Source organism: Triturus cristatus, chromosome 7 (assembly GCF_964204655.1).
Source record: "Triturus cristatus chromosome 7, aTriCri1.1, whole genome shotgun sequence".
In the NCBI taxonomy this organism is placed as follows: domain Eukaryota; kingdom Metazoa; phylum Chordata; class Amphibia; order Caudata; family Salamandridae; genus Triturus; species Triturus cristatus.
Genome location: NC_140590.1, coordinates 1,264,033,866 through 1,264,050,892, shown reverse-complemented (window position 1 = coordinate 1,264,050,892; position 17,027 = coordinate 1,264,033,866).

Here is a 17,027-nt window from a genome sequence, read left to right as displayed (position 1 = left end):
GGAGAGCATATTTTAAGTCCCTGTTTTCCAGAGCTATGTCAACACCTGTTGGAGACCGAGTTCTCTGACCGCAGAGAGCTCACATTGGAGGTAGACCTTTTGGTGGATTCCAGAGGGTCTGGAGAGGCATTGGGGAATGACCCTGTGGGGAGTGGCTCAGGTATCTTCCAACCCAGAGTGGTGGAAGTGGTGCAGAGTAGCCCAGCTAGGTCCCATGGTAGTGGGAGGGGTGTAGGGGCTCACGTCCTGTCTCAGTGGAGAAGGAGTGAGTGTGGGGCTGCGTGCCCCCAGGTGCCCGAAACCCAGTCTCAGAGCCTGGATGGTTCTTTAAGGGAACACCAGGCGGGGAGCCTAGGCTGTCCTGATGGGCCACCCGTTGAGGGGGATCCCCTGGTGTCTGGTGAGCTGGGAGTGTCTGTAAGCAGGCCTCCATCAGTTCTGGTGTCTGGCAGTACCGCTCCAGTTGGGAGGGTGCAGAGGTCCAGATTGAGGGGTGAGAGGGGGAAAGAGTCCCCCAGTGGAAGAACCAGTGGGTCAGGGGCCAGCCAGAAGGGCTGCGTCCCCCGTGAGTGACCATGGTGACACCACTTCTGTCCTGGGGGATCTTCAGGCACTGTCAGATGGACAGGGGTCTGGAGATCAGCGCCAGGCAGACTGTCACACGACACATGAGTTATGTGTCACCCTCAGGGGGGGCATGCGTGCTCCCCGGGAAGTCCTGGTGCGCCAGGCGAGCGTTCAACCGCATGGGTTGGACCCAGGGTTGGGAAGCCAGGTTCAGGTGTTGTCTGACCTGGAGGGTGGGACCACTGTAATCAGTGTCCTGACCCATGTTGCTTCTAGGGGTACCACGCCAGTTGGGAGTGGGCAGTACTCTGGAAGGGGGTGCAGAGGGAGGGAGTCCTCGCCTCTGACCCCGGCTCAACTGAAGGGTTTAGACCCTAGGTTGAAGGGCCAGGTTCAGGGTGTCCCCCCTGACCTGGGCACCCAGTTGCAGGATAGAACCCCTGAACTGGTGGGCGAATTGCGCAGGACACCTGCCACAGGTGCCGTGGCAATTCTGGAAGGGGGTGCCACTCCAGGTGGGAGGGTACAGAGCCCCAAGGAGGAGGACCGGGTGTGGGAGAGGCCACCCCAGTCTTTGGTCCAGCCGCTGGGTACAGTCCCGGGGCTGGTGGGTCAGTGCCAGGATGTCATACCTGACCTGACAAGGGGGAGAATGGACAAAGGGTGCCAAGCACCTGGGGCTACTGGCCCCTGCTCCCTGGCACCACAGAGGATTGAGAGCCCTGAGAGGCATACGGCCTGGGTCTCATCCCTGACTACTGTCAGTGGCCACTGTAGCATTTTGCTGTCTCTCTGGTGGGACACACCTGTGGGCCAGTTAAGGTTAGGTGCTGCACAGGTGGTGTCCACAGGTGAGGAGAAGGGTTCCCCATGGATTGGCTTGGTGGGCCCTGAGAGTATGGACAGAGGGAGTCCAATAGGTTCAGATTGGCGTAGAACTGGAGTCTGCCCCTGCAGTTGCGGGCCAGGTCCTTGTTCTATCGCCCCAAGCAGGGAAGACCATCACGGTGGTGATTGGTCTACCCTGCGTTTTGGCTGGAAGGGGGTTGTGTTGGACCTGGCCCTTTTTGAAGGGTCATCCCTAAACTTTTTGCCTTCCTCCTGTATTTTTTCTGACCTGGTGTTGGCTGATTTATGACTCTGGGCACCTTACCACTGCTGACCAGTGCTAAGGTGCATATGCTCTCCCTATGGTAAAATGTATACATTGATTGGTGTCCATGATTGGTTCATTTGGTTTACTGTCAGCCCCTAGTAGAGTGCACCAGGAGTGCCAGGGCTTGTAAATACAAATGCCGCTAGTGGGCTTGCAGCACTGGTTGTGCCACCCACAGAAGCGGCCTAGTAAAATGTGTCTAGGATCTGCCACTGCAGAACCTGCGTGCGGTCTGGTACCGTCGCGCTGACTGCGCAAGTGCACCCACTTGCCAGTCCCTAAACCTTCCCTTAACTACATATTAGTCACCCCTCTGGTAGGCCCAAGGGCAGGGTGCATTGTAGGCATAAGGTAGGACATGCCCTGATGTGTGTGGCATGTCTTAATAGTGAATTACAGCCATTTTCGTTTTTCACTATTGAAGGCTACCTGCTCTCCATAGGCCAGAATGGGCTGCTGGAGTCACTACACGCTGTAATCCCAGTGGACTCATAGAGCATGGTAGACAATTATGTTTAGTATGCCTGAACTCAGAATAATAAAATACTTCTTTTAGTAAAGTTTATTTTAATATCCTGCGTTTGTAAATACTACTTTTAGAAAGTTAGTATTTACTGACCTGGCCATTTCAGTCCGCCTCTGCTGTGTGTGTGTGTTCTGCCTAGCAACAGTAAGGAGCAGGGCTGGGGAATTCCAGGAGACAGGCTGGCTGCCAGGTGGTGGGTAGAGAGATTACACCAGGATGGGTGGGAGGAGTACACCCTGACTCTTGAATAGACCTGTGCTCTGCCAGCACAAAGCCGGCGCCGCCCCCTGTGGAGCGGCTGATGTCTCTGCCCTGCTGCTGAAAGGGAAGCGCAGAGTCACCACAACAAAGTGCTCCAAAAACTGGACTGAGCCAGGCCCAGGCCCCCTGGCGCTAAAGAACAAAAGAATTGGTGTATAAAAGTAGGAGCCTGGCTCCTAAGAAATTAGATCCTGTTTGCGCCAAGAAGAAACTCTGCCTGAAGGAGAAGGACCTGGAGAAGCTGAAGGAGGAATACTGTCTCTCTGCCTGAGAGACTGGCCTGCAGTGGGTGCCTGTCTGCTGGAAGGAGAGGGAAAGCCTGAAGAAAAGGACTTTGATTCAACTTGTGCCTTTAAAACAATCTCCAAGGGCTTGCGTGTGAACTTGCCCCCTGACCTGCGCCCCAGGAACAGTGGGCGCTACCATCCTGAAAGAAGAGGAGAAGTGCCTTGAAGTGATTCAGCAAGCTGACCCCGGAGAACCTGTGCATCCCCTGATCTCGCTGAGCAACGCGACTTCTGCTGCTGGCGTGGCTGCAAACAACGTAAAGGCCTGACAGCCCGAGCACCGTGAACAGTTGCCCCCTCGAGCCGTAGCTCGCAAAGTAAGGTGGAGATCTCCGCGCCTGAGCGCCGAGTCCCTGTGACCCCTGCCGGGTTGTAGAGGCTTCTGCAAAGGACTAAAGTGCCCTGGTTCGCGTCTCCGGCCGAAGCTAACAGCGCGCGGCGCTGTGCTCTCACCCCGAGGCTGCCCTCCTGCTTCTGACCCCCTTCGTGGCAACCTGCATCCTGCCCGAGCGCCCCACGAAGCTCCGCCGTCCCCTGGACACTGGGGACACCAGCGCGACGTGGGACACCCCTGGACTGGACCGCGAGGCCGCCACGAACCTTCCCCGTGAAATCTGCAAGGTATTGTGCCAGCGCGTGAAAAGTACGGCCCGTACTGGCCTTTGTACGAACCGTACCTGCCTTGTAACTACGGGTGCCTGGTTCGCACCGTACTGCCTGTGAAGTGCCTTGGTTCGTACCCGCCTTGTAAATACTTGTGCCTGGTTCGCACCGTACTGCCTGTGAAGTGCCTTGGTTCGTACCCGCCTTGTAAATACTTGTGCCTGGTTCGCACCGTACTGCCAGCTGAAATAATGGCGCTTTGAAAAGTGCTCCTTTTGGCTGAGTTCGAGCCGTAACAGCCTTGGTTCGACCCGTACTTACCCTGGGAACAGCAAGGTTCGAACCGTACCTACGTTTTAACCGTACTGCATTGAAAAGCATTACCGGTGCTCACTCGAGAAGAGTGAGACTCGGCAAGCGTACTCCGGCTCACGCGAGAAGCGTGGGAAACGGCAAGGCACTGTAAAAACCTTGCCAAAGGCACCCCAAAGGCGCTACGAAGTGCCCAGAAGACCTAAGAAACCTATTTTAAAGAGAACTGTGCCATTTTTACAACTGTGGACTGCCCGTAAAGCATTTTGAGAGTAACTGGATTATTTTACCAAGAGAACTGTATTTATGCAACCTGCCTGAAAGAAAACCTTTTATATAAAGAATTATATTTTGGACATAAATACAGCCTTGTGTCTTTGTGTGGTGGGGTGGTGATTATTGTGTGGGACAACTTGAACGCTTAACCTATATGCCCTCTGGAAATTTAGCCTGACTGCTCGCGCCACGTTACCTAGAGGGTGAGCAGGGGTTATTTTTAAAGAGGTGATCCTTTGCCCTGACTTAGATGAAAAGGGTCCCTGCTTGTCGCAAGTGCATACCTGCGCCAACCAGAGACCCCGGATTCTAACATTTCCCTAGATGGCTGCCGAGCACCGGGCCGAAAACCCAAGTGACCCCCCCTTGCAAAACCAGGTGGTTTAGCGATAGGCCATTTTGATGTCGCCTCACTACGTTTTGGGCCCTTGCCTGCCGCGGGTACTTGGGCCTCCCACACAAGTAAGGCACCATTTTTACCGGGAGACCTGGGGGAAGGCTGGGTGGTGGTAAATTTGTGTGAGCCCGGTGATGCCACATCTTTCCCACATGAAAATGTGTGAAAAAAGTGATTTTTTTTCAGCTAAAATTGAGGTTTGCAGGGGATTCTGGGTAAGGAAACTTTGGGGGATCCACGCAAGCCATACCTCCCTGGAAGCCGCCGGGTGTCTAGTTTTCAGAAATGTATGGGTTTGGTAGGTTTCCCTAGATGGCCGCCGAGCACCGGGCCGAAAACCCAAGTGACCCCCCTTGCAAAACCAGGTGGTTTAGCGATAGGCCATTTTGATGTCGCCTCACTACGCTTTGGGCCCTTGCCTGCCGCGGGCACTTGGGCCTCCCACACAAGTGAGGCACCATTTTTACCGGCAGACCTGGGGGAACACTGGGTGGTGGTAAATTTGTGTGAGCCCGGTGATGCCACAACTTTCCCACACCAAAATGTGTGAAAAAAGTGATTTTTTCAGCTAAAATTGAGGTTTGCAGGGGATTCTGGGTAAGGAAACGTTGGGGGATCCACGCAAGCCATACCTCCCTGGAAGCCACCGGGTGTCTAGCTTTCAGAAATGCGTGGGTTTGGTAGCTTTCCCTAGATGGCCGCCGAGCACCGGGCCAAAAACCCAAGTGACCCCACTTGCAAAACCAGGTTATTTAGCGATAGGCCATTTTGATGTCGCCTCACTACGTTTTGGGCCCTGGCCTGCCGCAGGTACTTGTGCCTCCCACACAAGTGAGGCACCATTTTTACCGGGAGACCTGGGGGAACGCAGGGTGGTGGTAAATTTGTGTGAGCCCAGTGATGCCACATCTTTCCCACACCAAAATGTGTGAAAAAAAGTGATTTTTTCAGCTAAAATTGAGGTTTGCAGGGGATTCTGGGTAAGGAAACTTTGGGGGATCCATGCAAGCCATACCTCCCTGGAAGCCGCCGGGTGTCTAGTTTTCAGAAATGCATGGGTTTGGTAGGTTTCCCTATATGGCCGCCGAGCACCGGGCCAAAAACTCAAGTGACCCCCCTTGAAAAACCAGGTGGTTTTGCGATAGGCCATTTTGATGTCGCCTCACTATGTTTTGGGCCCTTGCCTGCCGCGGGTACTTGGGCCTCCCACACAAGTGAGGCACCATTTTTACCGGGAGACCTGGGGTAACGCTGGGTGGTGGTAAATTTGTGTGAGCCCGGTGATGCCACAACTTTCCCACACCAAAATGTGTGAAAAAAGTGATTTTTTCAGCTAAAATTGAGGTTTGCAGGGGATTCTGGGTAAGGAAACGTTGGGGGATCCACGCGAGCCATACCTCCCTGGAAGCCGCCGGGTGTCTAGCTTTTAGAAATGCATGGGTTTGGTAGCTTTCCCTAGATGGCCGCCGAGCACCGGGCCAAAAACCCAAGTGACCCCACTTGCAAAACCAGGTGATTTAGCGATAGGCCATTTTGATGTCGCCTCACTACGTTTTGGGCCCTTGCCTGCCGCGGGTACTTGTGCCTCCCACACAAGTGAGGCACCATTTTTACCGGGAGACCTGGGGGAACGCTGGGTGGTGGTAAATTTGTGTGAGCCCAGTGATGCCACAACTTTCCCACACCAAAATGTATGAAAAAAGTGATTTTGTCAGCAAAAATTGAGGTTTGCAGGGGATTCTGGGTAAGGAAACGTTGGTGGATCCACGCAAGCCATACCTCCCTGGAAGCCGCCGGGTGTCTAGTTTTCAGAAATGTGAGAGTTTGGTAGGTTTCCCTAGATGGCCGCCGAGCGCCAGGCCAAAAACCCAAGTGACCCCCCTTGCAAAACCAGGTGGTTTAGCGATAGGCCATTTTGATGTAACCTCACTACGTTTTGGGCCCTTGCCTGCCGTGGGTACTTGTGCCTCCCACACAAGTGAGGCACCATTTTTACCGGGAGACCTGGGGGAACGCTGGGTGGTGGTAAATTTGTGTGATCCCGGTGATGCCACAACTTTCCCACACCAAAATGTGTGAAAAAAGTTATTGTTTCAGCTAAAATTGAGGTTTGCAGGGGATTCTGGGTAAGGAAACGTTGGGGGATCCATGCAAGCCATACCTCCCTAGAAGCCGCCGGGTGTCTAGTTTTCAGAAATGCATGGGTTTGGTAGGTTTCCCTAGATGGCTGCCGAGCACCGGGCCAAAAACCCAAGTGACCCCCCTTGCAAAACAATGTGGTTTAGCGATAGGCCATTTTGATGTCGCCTCACTACGTTTTGGGCCCTTGCCTGCCGCGGGTACTTGGGCCTCCCACACAAGTGAGGCACCATTTTTACCGGGAGACCTGGGGGAACGCAGGGTGGTGGTAAATTTGTGTGAGCCCAGTGATGCCACATCTTTCCCACACCAAAATGTGTGAAAAAAAGTGATTTTTTCAGCTAAAATTGAGGTTTGCAGGGGATTCTGGGTAAGGAAACTTTGGGGGATCCATGCAAGCCATACCTCCCTGGAAGCCGCCGGGTGTCTAGTTTTCAGAAATGCATGGGTTTGGTAGGTTTCCCTAGATGGCCGCCGAGCACCGGGCCGAAAACCCAAGTGACCCCCCTTGCAAAACCAGGTGGTTTAGCGATAGGCCATTTTGATGTCGCCTCACTACGTTTTGGGCCCTTGCCTGCCGCGGGTACTTGGGCCTCCCACACAAGTGAGGCACCATTTTTACCGGGAGACCTGGGGGAAGGCTGGGTGGTGGTAAATTTGTGTGAGCCCGGTGATGCCACATCTTTCCCACACCAAAATTTGTGAAAAAAGTGACTTTTTTTTCAGCTAAAATTGAGGTTTGCAGGGGATTCTGGGTAAGGAAACGTTGGGGGATCCACACAAGCCATACCTCCCTGGAAGCCGCCGGGTGTCTAGTTTTCAGAAATGCGAGAGTTTGGTAGGTTTCCTGTTAGAGTCGGGGATCTCTGATTGGCGCAAGGATGTCCTTGTGTCAAGCAGGGACCCTCTCCTCCACGTCAGGGCAAAGAATAACCCCTTTTGGAATGACCCTTGCTCACCCTCTAGGTGCGTGGCGTGAGCAGCCAAGGCGATTCTTCAGGCGTTGTTGGTTAAGCAATTATAATCACACACACAGTAAACACATCAATCCCCCCAGAAACGGACACCAGGCTTAGGTATGTGAAAATACGCTCCTTTATATAAAAATAGTTATCTTAATATGCAGACTTATCACAAGACTAGTAACGTTGTTTGGATGCCACCAGGTTATAAAGCAGGCAAGCAGATCTTTAAGCGGGTACTTCTTTAGTCTTTTACCAATGTCACTTGAGGGATTCCAGTCTTGACTTACTTCAGGCCTACCGCGGCTCATGCATCTGTCGTGGGCACGCCTGTGCCATGCACAGCTCTTCCCGGCAGCTCCGGGGCGGCGGGAGGTGAGACGGGCGTGCGGTGCGGTGAGGATAACGGGGAAATAAGGCGGTGCGGGCCCCGAGCCCGATACTGGAACTCCTTTAGTGATGTGGAGAGTCGGCACAGGTCGGTGCGACTCTCAGCTTGTGAAGTGTTCTTGGGTCCTCAATCAGCGGGTGTGGGCAAGTAGGCAGGCGCGGCCAGCGACCCTTAGCACGGCGGTGCAGGGGGGTCTCCACAGCGGGGGCGGCGCGGCCTGGGGGTGTTCCAAGGATAACGAAGTGGGGTCACAGGGCACGGTCCGTGCAGCTGGTGACCCGGCGAAGATCACGATCGTTGGAAGGATTCCGGCGGGAGGGGTGACAGCGCTTTCAGCGTGCTCCAGTGGCAGGCGGTGACAGGGGTGCAGGCAACCTAGCCCAGGGACAGAGAGCGGCTCCGGACGGAGCGGGGCTCTCACGGGGTTGAGGCAGGCAAGCTCCTGAGTGTCACGGCCCTAGGAGGGGCGATGAGGGGCGCAGTCTCTTTCCAGCGGGATGCACACACGGCTCGAATTGGAGGACGAGCAAAAGCACAGAGAACCCACTGGTCCCGGGGTTCAGTTCAGGGGGCAAGCTCAGATCAAGCCCTTGGAGAATGTTCAAGCACAAAGCAGCAAAGTCTTTTCAGCAAGTCTCTTCCTTTCCTTTCTCAGCAAGGCAAGCAGCAGGCCAGCTCCTCCAGCGTCTTCTTCTCCTTCTAGTCGGGCAGAGGTTCTTTGTGGTAAAACAGGATTCTGATTTCTTAGTAGCCAGGCTCCTACTTTTATACAGTGATTCTTTTGTTCTTTAGCGCCAGGGGGCCTAGGCCTGGCCCAGTCCAGTTCTGGAGCACTTTGTTATGGTGACTCTGCTCTTTCCTTTCAGCAGCAGGGCAGAGACATCAGCCGCTCCACAGGGGGCGGCGCCGGCTTTGTGGTGGCAGAGCACAGGTCTATTCAAGAGTCAAGGTGTACTCCTCCCACCCATCCTGGTGTCATCTCTCTACCCACCACCTGGCAGCCAACCTGTCTCTGGGGATTCCCCAACCGTGCTCCTTACTGTTGCTAGGCAGAACACACACACACAGCAGAGGCGGACTGAAATGGCCAGGTCAGTAAATACTAACTTTCTAAAAGTGGTATTTACAAACCCAGGATATTAAAATAAACTTGACTACAAGAAGTATTTTATTATTCTGAGTTCAGGCATACTAAACTTGACATTCTACCATGCTCTCTGAGTCTACTGGGGTCACAGCGTGTAGTGACTCCAGCAGCCCATTCTGGCCTATGGAGAGCAGGTAGCCTTCAATAGTGAAAAACGAAAATGGCTGTAATTCACTACTAAGACATGCCACACACATCAGGGCATGTCCTACCTTATGCCTACAATGCACCCTGCCCTCGGGCCTACCAGAGGGGTGGCTAATATGTAGGTAAGGGAAGGTTTAGGGACTGGCAAGTGGGGGCACTTGCGCAGTCAGCGCGACAGTCCCAGACTGCACGCAGGGTCTGCGGTGGCAGACCCTAGACACATTTTTCAAGGCCGCTTTCTGTGGGTGGCGCAACCAGCGCTGCAAGCCCACCAGCAGCATTGGCATTCACAAGCCCTGGCACCCCTGGTGCACTTTACTGGGGACTGACAGTAAATCCAATAAACCAATCATGAACATCAATTACAGGTACACTTTACCTAGGGAGCATTTGCACTGCGGCACGGATTAGCCGTGGCGCAGTGCCCTGAGCGGACAACACCAGCAAAACAGTTGAGGCACACCATCAAAAAAAGTGGAAGGGAAACTCACGCCAAGGTGCCAGGTCTAACACGTGTCCCCTCCAGCTGAAATGTGGGGAGAACTACCCTTGCCCAGGGGGTTCCTCGTCACTAAGGCGGAAATACCTGGACAGACCGTCAGCGTTGGCGTGATCTGTACCAGGACGGTGTTCCACCGTAAAGTCCATACCCTGTAGGGAGATGGACCACCTCAACAGCTTTGGGTTTTCACCCCTCATTTGCATCAACCATCTGAGGGGCCTGTGGTCCGTCTGAACCCGGAAGTGAGACCCAAACAAGTAGGGTCTTAGCTTCTTCAGCGCCCAGACCACAGCAAATGCTTCTCGCTCAATTGCACTCCACCTACTTTCCCGGGGAAGTAACCTCCTACTGATGAAGGCTACGGGTTGGTCCCAGCCCTCCTCAGTCATCTGTGAGAGAACAGCCCCTACACCATGCTCTAAAGCGTCTGTCTGCACTAGGATTTCCTTGGAGAAGTCAGGGGCCAAGAGCACGGGCGCCGTGCACATGGCAGTCTTCAGGGTGTCGAAAGCTTTCTGACAGGTGTCAGTCCAGATCACGTTCCTGGGCTGCTTCTTGGAAGTCAGCTCTGTCAAGGGGGCAACAATCGTTCCATAGCCCTTGACAAACCTCCTGTAGTACCCAGTGAGCCCCAGGAAGGCCCTCACTGCGGTCTGCGTCTTGGGGGGCTCCCAAGCCAGGATGGTCTCAATTTTGGGTTGCAAGGGTGCCACCTTGCCACTCCCCACTTGGTGTCTCAAGTACACCACGGAACCCTGCCCGATCTGGCACTTGCTTGCCTTGATCGTGAGGCCTGCTCGGCGCAGAGCCATCAACACTTCCCAGAGGTGGCGCAGGTGTTCGGGCCAGGTGGCACTGAACACTGCGATGTCATCCAGGTAGGCGGCACTGAACGCATCCAGCCCAACCAGTACCTGGTTGACCAACCTCTGAAAGGTGGCAGGAGCATTCTTCATCCCAAATGGCATGACCCGGAACTGGAAGTGCCCATCTGGTGTAGAGAATGCTGACCTCTCTTTGGCCCCATCGGTCAAGGCGATCTGCCAGTACCCAGACGTTAAATCAAACGTGCTGAGGAACCGGGCAGCCCCTAGCCGATCAATGAGCTCATCAGCTCTGGGGATGGGGTGCGCGTCAGTCTTAGTTACTGAATTGAGTCCTCTGTAGTCCACACAGAACCGGAGTTCAGGTGTGGCTCCCGGCGCAGCAGCTTTGGGGACCAAGACCACGGGGCTGGACCAAGGACTGCTGGAGGACTCAACCACCACTAGCGCAAGCATTTTGGAGACCTCCTCCTTGATGCAAGCTCTGACCCTGTCAGTTACCCTGTAAGCCTTGTGCTTCACAGGTAAGCTGTCTCCTGTGTCCACATCATGGACGCACCAATCTGTGACACCAGGAACCAGGGAGAAACTATCTGGAAACTGCCCCAGCAAGTGGCGGCAATCTTCCTGTTGTTCGGGCGTCAGGGTGGGTGAGAGGTTAACTCCATCCACTGACCCATCTTTCTCGGAGGCTACTAAGAGGTCAGGAAGAGGCTCGGTCTCCTCTTCCATTCCATCATCAGTGGCCAGCAGCATGCCCACTTCGGTCCTCTCTAAGTGGGGCTTAAGGCGGTTAACATGTAGGACCCTCAAAGGGTTCCTGGGAGACTGCATGTCCACCAAGTAGGTGATAGGACTTTTGCGCTCCACAACCTCAAATGGACCTGTCCACTTATCCTGAAGTGCACAAGGCTCCACTGGGGCCAAGACCCACACCTTTTGTCCAGGTTGAAGCTATACCAGAGTGGCATTCCGGTCGTACCACCGCTTCATCTCCTCCTGGCTGGCTTCCAGATTTGCCTCAGCAAGTTGCCTGAAACGCCTAGTCTGGTTTTGGAAGGCCAGCATGTAACTGTATACATTCTGGGGAGGTTTCCTGGGAGATTGCTCCCAGCCTTCTTTTACCAAACTCAGAGGTCCTCTTACCGGGTGGCCATACAGAAGCTCAAAGGGGCTGAACCCTAGAGACTTCTGTGGCACCTCTCGGTAAGCGAAGAGCAGGCATGGCAAGAGGACGTCCCACTTACGCCTCATTGGACCGTCTAGGCCCATGATCATGCCTTTGAGGGTTCGGTTGAATCTCTCAACCAACCCATTTCCTTGGGGGTGGTAAGGAGTGGTGAACTTGTAAGTTACCCCACACTCCTTCCACAGGGATTTCATATATGTGGATATGAAATTGGTCCCCCTGTCGCTCACCACCTCTAGAGGGAATCCCACTCGGGAGAAAATTCCCATCAGTGCTCGTCCCACCACGGGGGCCGTCACTGTCCTCAGAGGGATGGCTTCAGGGTACCGGGTGGCATGGTCCACCAAGACCAGGATGAACCTGTTGCCCAGGGCTGTCTTGGGGTCCAGAGGCCCCACAATATCAATACCCACTCGCTGGAATGGCGTACCGACCACGGGGAAGGGCTGCAGAGGAGCCTTGTGCTTCCCTCCGCTCTTACCACTTGCCTGGCAATTCTGGCAGGTTCGGCAGTAGGAATCTGAATTCTTGTGCATTTGGGGCCAGTAAAAGTGGGTGACAAGCCTGTCATAGGTCTTGTCCATCCCCAAATGTCCTGCTAAAGGCACATCATGAGCCAGCCCCAGTAGGAAGGTTCTGAACTTCTGGGGTACCACCAGCACACGGGTTGACCCAGGTTCAGCAGCCTTAGGCTCTGAATACAGGAGGTCACTCTCCCAGTACACGTAGTGTGTCTTGGCCTGAACACCATTGGCCTGGTCTGCAGCCTGCTGCCGCATACCCACGAGAGAAGGGCATTCTTTCTGCTCCCTGCAGAATTCCTCCCTGGAGGGACCTCCTTCTTGCTGCCAATGGGTCAGCTCAGGCAGGTCTCCCAGTTCGGCAATCTGTTCCCCGGTAGGCTCCAGGGCATCCCCCTCAGGGTCTGCTTCCTCCTGGGCCGTGGGAACTTCGGGGGCCGGTTTCCCGCGCCTCCTGCGCCTTCTCCCTAAGGCCGGTTCCTGGACCTCTCCCTCATGCTCCAGGACCCTCTCAACACCCCTACTGGCTGCCATGGACCGGGTGGTCACGCACGCCCAGTCGGGTAGACCCACCATCCTCAGATGCGTGGTCTTCTCCACCTTTTCCCAAGGGGAGCTCTCCAGGTCGTTCCCTAGCAGACAGTCTACAGGCATGTCAGTTCTCACAGCGACTTGTAGAGTACCAGAGACCTCCCCCCACTCAAAGGGAACTTGAGCCATTGGACAACGACTCTCCATGTTGTCAGCATTGACAACCCTACAGTAGGCATTGGGTACAATCTGCTCTTGAGACACCAGGTGTTGCCTCACCGAGGTCACGCTGGCTCCTGTATCTCTAAGAGCCTCAACCTTCTTTCCATTGATGGTCACTACTTGCCCATATTTCTTAGTGTTAGAGGGTAAGTAGGTTTCAGGGACCATCTCACTGTCTCCTAGCGAGACTAGGGTCATATGCGCAGGACCCCCACCCCCCTGGACTGCTACCTCCTCCCCAAAATTAACATTAGCTACTTGCCGGGGTGGAGCACCAGTGGGTGCTGTCTTACCAAACAGGCGACACTTAGGATCAGAGGCAATGTGACCCGGGTCACCACACCTGTAACAATTGAAGGGCCCCTTTGGAACAGGCCTACCTGTCGGGGCCCCGTTCTGCTGCGGGGCTGGGGGAGGCTGAGAACCCTTCTGCTGGTCCCCTTGGGGATTACTTTGGGGGCCTTTTTGGAACCCTTTCTGTTTACCCTTGTCCCCCCCACTCTTCTGCTGGGGACCCTGCCCACCTTTGGCGGAGTCTCCCACTTGACCCTTGTGGACCCTGGTGCTGAGCCAGCGGTCCGCCTCCTCAGCAAGTTTCCTCGGGTTGGACAGCTTGCTATCAATCAGGTGCTGGCGTAGCTCAGGAAAACATTGACTGGACAAGTGCTCCCATGCAATTAAATCAAGCAGCCCTTGATAATCATTCACTTTGCTACCCTTCACCCAACCATCCAGTGCTCTGCAGAAAAATGTTACATACTCCACATACGTACTCTCAGGGATCTTCTTAGTCCTACTGAACCTCTGTCTATATAGCTCAGGAGTTAACCCATACCTGGTGTTAGAAATGAGGGGGCTCTGGTTGACGCAGGTGTGAACCCACAACAAGCAGGGACCCTTTACTTCTTGTCAGGGCGAAGGATGACTCCCCAGAATAACCCCTGCTCACCCTCTAGGTGCGTGGCGCGAGCAGTCTAGGCTAAGTCTCAGGCGTACACGGTTAAGCAAATGCAATTACACATACAGTAAACCCCTTGCATGCACCACAAACGGACACCAATCAGGAAGTATATAAAAATAAGCTTTTATGTAGATTCAGCAGATTCAAATACAAGGCCCAGTAACGTTGAACTGATGGGGCCACAATTCTTGGAAGTACGGTCAAGTTCTCTTTGTTTTACGGAAAGTTCTTTAGGCGGGCACAAGGTAACTGTAGGCCTCAGCGCACTTTGTGCTGAGGCAGCGTCCAGGAAGCACACAGCAGATGACAGGGAAATAAGAACGTTGCGGACCCTGGATCCGATGCGAGCTCGCGGTCGAGTTCGTGAGTACAGTACCTTGTTTCTTGACGCAAAGGCGGGTGCGGGATTTCAGCGGCTCTTCGACAGAAGAGCGAGGCGGCGTCCGGGGCTCCCACACTTCACGATGGGGGTCTGATCTTCAGGCTCACGACAAGAGCGGGGTGTTGCAGGTGGCGGGTGAACAAAGCGGGGCAGCCGGGCACGCAGATACGTCCGGGCCGTCCGAGGCTTGGAGATGCTCACAAACGCCGATTCCGGCGGGAGGGTGAAGGTGCACAGCGAGCCTCCAACGAGCGAGGTGACGGGGCAGCCCAGCACAGCGTAGGGGGAGCGGCTCCGATCGAGCGAGGCTCTTCCCAAGGCGGGGGCGGCTAAGCAGTCCTGGTCACGGCTCAAGGAGGGACTGGGGCACGAGGGTCACAGCTCCGGCGAGGGAAAGGACACCACAGTCCAGCAGCAGGCGAGTGAAGATCAGGTAGAGCCCAATGCTCCTGGGGCTCAGTTCAGGGGGCAAGCTCAGTTCCAAGCCCTTGGAGATCGTTTTGGAAAAGCACAAGTCTTGAAAGTAAAAGTAAAGTGAAAGTCTTCAGCAACAGTTTCTCTTCTCTCCTTTGGCAGCAAGGTCACCACTGCAGGCCAATCCCCCAGGATAGGGACAGTCTTCCTCCTACAGCTTTCCCGGTGCCTCCTCCTCAGGCAGAGATTCTTCTTGGTCAAAAGCGGATCTAGTTTCTCAGGAGCAGGGCTCCTCCATTTATACAGCAAATCTTTTGTTCTCCCAGGCCAGGGGGGCCCTTGCCTAGTTCAGTCCGGTTTCTGAGCACTTTGTTTACGCGATGCAGGCTTCTTCTTTCAGAGTGCAGGGCAGAGTCATCAGACGCTCCACAGGGGGCGGAGCCGGCATTGAGGTAGCAGAGCACTGTCCTATTCAGAGCCTAGGAGCACTCCTCCCACCCATCTACCTGTCGATCGTCCTATTCATTACCAGGCTACCTAGCCCTGCCCATCTGGGTTCCCCCAGCCCTGTCACTCATACCAGCCAGACATCAGATACACATCACGCAGAGGCGGCTGAAAGGTTTAGGCAAGCAAAGGCCAACTTTCTAAAAGCGGCATTTGCAAACCCGGAATATTAAAATAAACCTTGCGAAAAGATGTACCTTATTATTCCGAGTTCAGGCATACTAAACTCGATCTTCTACCATGTTCCCTGGGTCGGTTAGGATCATAGGGTGTAATAATCCAGGCCGCCCATACTGGCCTATGAGAACAGGGTAGCCTTGCAGTAGTGAACAACAAGATGGCGGTAATTCACTACTAGGACATGCCACGCATCCAGGCTTGTCCTACCTTAGGCTTACAACGCACCCTGCCCGTGGGCCTACCAGAGGGGTGACTAACATGCAGCTAAGGGAAGGTTTTAGGGACTGGCAAGTGTGGGCCCTTGCCGGTCAGCATGTCAGTACCAGACTGCACGCAGGTTCTGCGATGGCAGACCTCAGACATATTTTACCGGCCGCTTCTGTGGGTGGCACAACCAGTGCTGCAAGCCCACCAGCGGTGTTCGCATTTACATGCCCTGGCGCCCCCGGCGCACTTTACTGGGGTCTGACAGTAAATCAAACAATCCAATCATGGAATCCAACCAACATATACAATTTACATAGGGAGCACTCGCACCGCGACACTGGTTGGCAGTGGCACAGCGCGCTGAGCGGCCAACACCATAAAAACACATGAGGCACAGCGACAAAAAGAGGAAGGGAGACTCACGCCAAGGTGCCAGGTCTAACACGTGTCCCCTCCAGCTGAAAAGTGGGGAGAACTACCCTACCCCAGGGAGTTCCTCATCACTAAGGCGGAAAACTCTGGACAGACCGTCAGCATTGGCGTGATCTGTACCAGGGCGATGTTCCACCGTGAAATCCATACCCTGTAGGGAAATGGACCACCTCAACAGCTTTGGATTCTCACCCCTCATATGCATCAACCATCTGAGGGGCCTGTGGTCCGTCTGAACCCGGAAGTGAGACCCAAACAAGTAGGGTCTTAGCTTCTTCAGCGCCCAGACCACAGCAAATGCCTCACGCTCAATAGCACTCCACCTTTGTTCCCGTGGAAGTAACCTCCTGCTAAGAAAGGCTACGGGTTGATCTAGGCCCTCCTCATTAATCTGTGAAAGAACAGCCCCCACACCATGCTCTGAAGCGTCTGTCTGAACGATAAACTCTTTGGAGAAGTTGGGAGCCAAGAGCACGGGCGCCGTGCACATAGCAGTTTTCAAGGCCTCAAAAGCTTTCTGACAGGTGTCAGTCCAGATCACTTTCCTGGGCTGCTTCTTCGAAGTCAGCGCTGTCAAGGGGGCAACCATGTTGCCATACCCCTTGACAAACCTCCTGTAGTACCCGGTGAGACCTAGGAAGGCTCTCACCTCCGTCTGGGTTTTGGGCGCCTCCCAATTCAGGATGGTTTCTATCTTGGGCTGAAGGGGTGCCACCTGGCCACTCCCAACTTGGTGTCCCAAGTACACCACGGAACCCTGCCCGATCTGGCACTTACTCGCCTTGATCGTGAGGCCTGCCTTGCGCAGCGCCATCAACACTTCCCAGAGGTGACGCAAGTGTTCCTCCCAAGTGGAGCTGAACACTGCGATGTCATCCAGGTAGGCTGCACTGAACGAATCCAGCCCAGCCAACACCTGGTTGACCAATCTCTGGAAGGTGGCAGGGGCATTCTTCATCCCAAATGGCATAACCCGGAACTGGT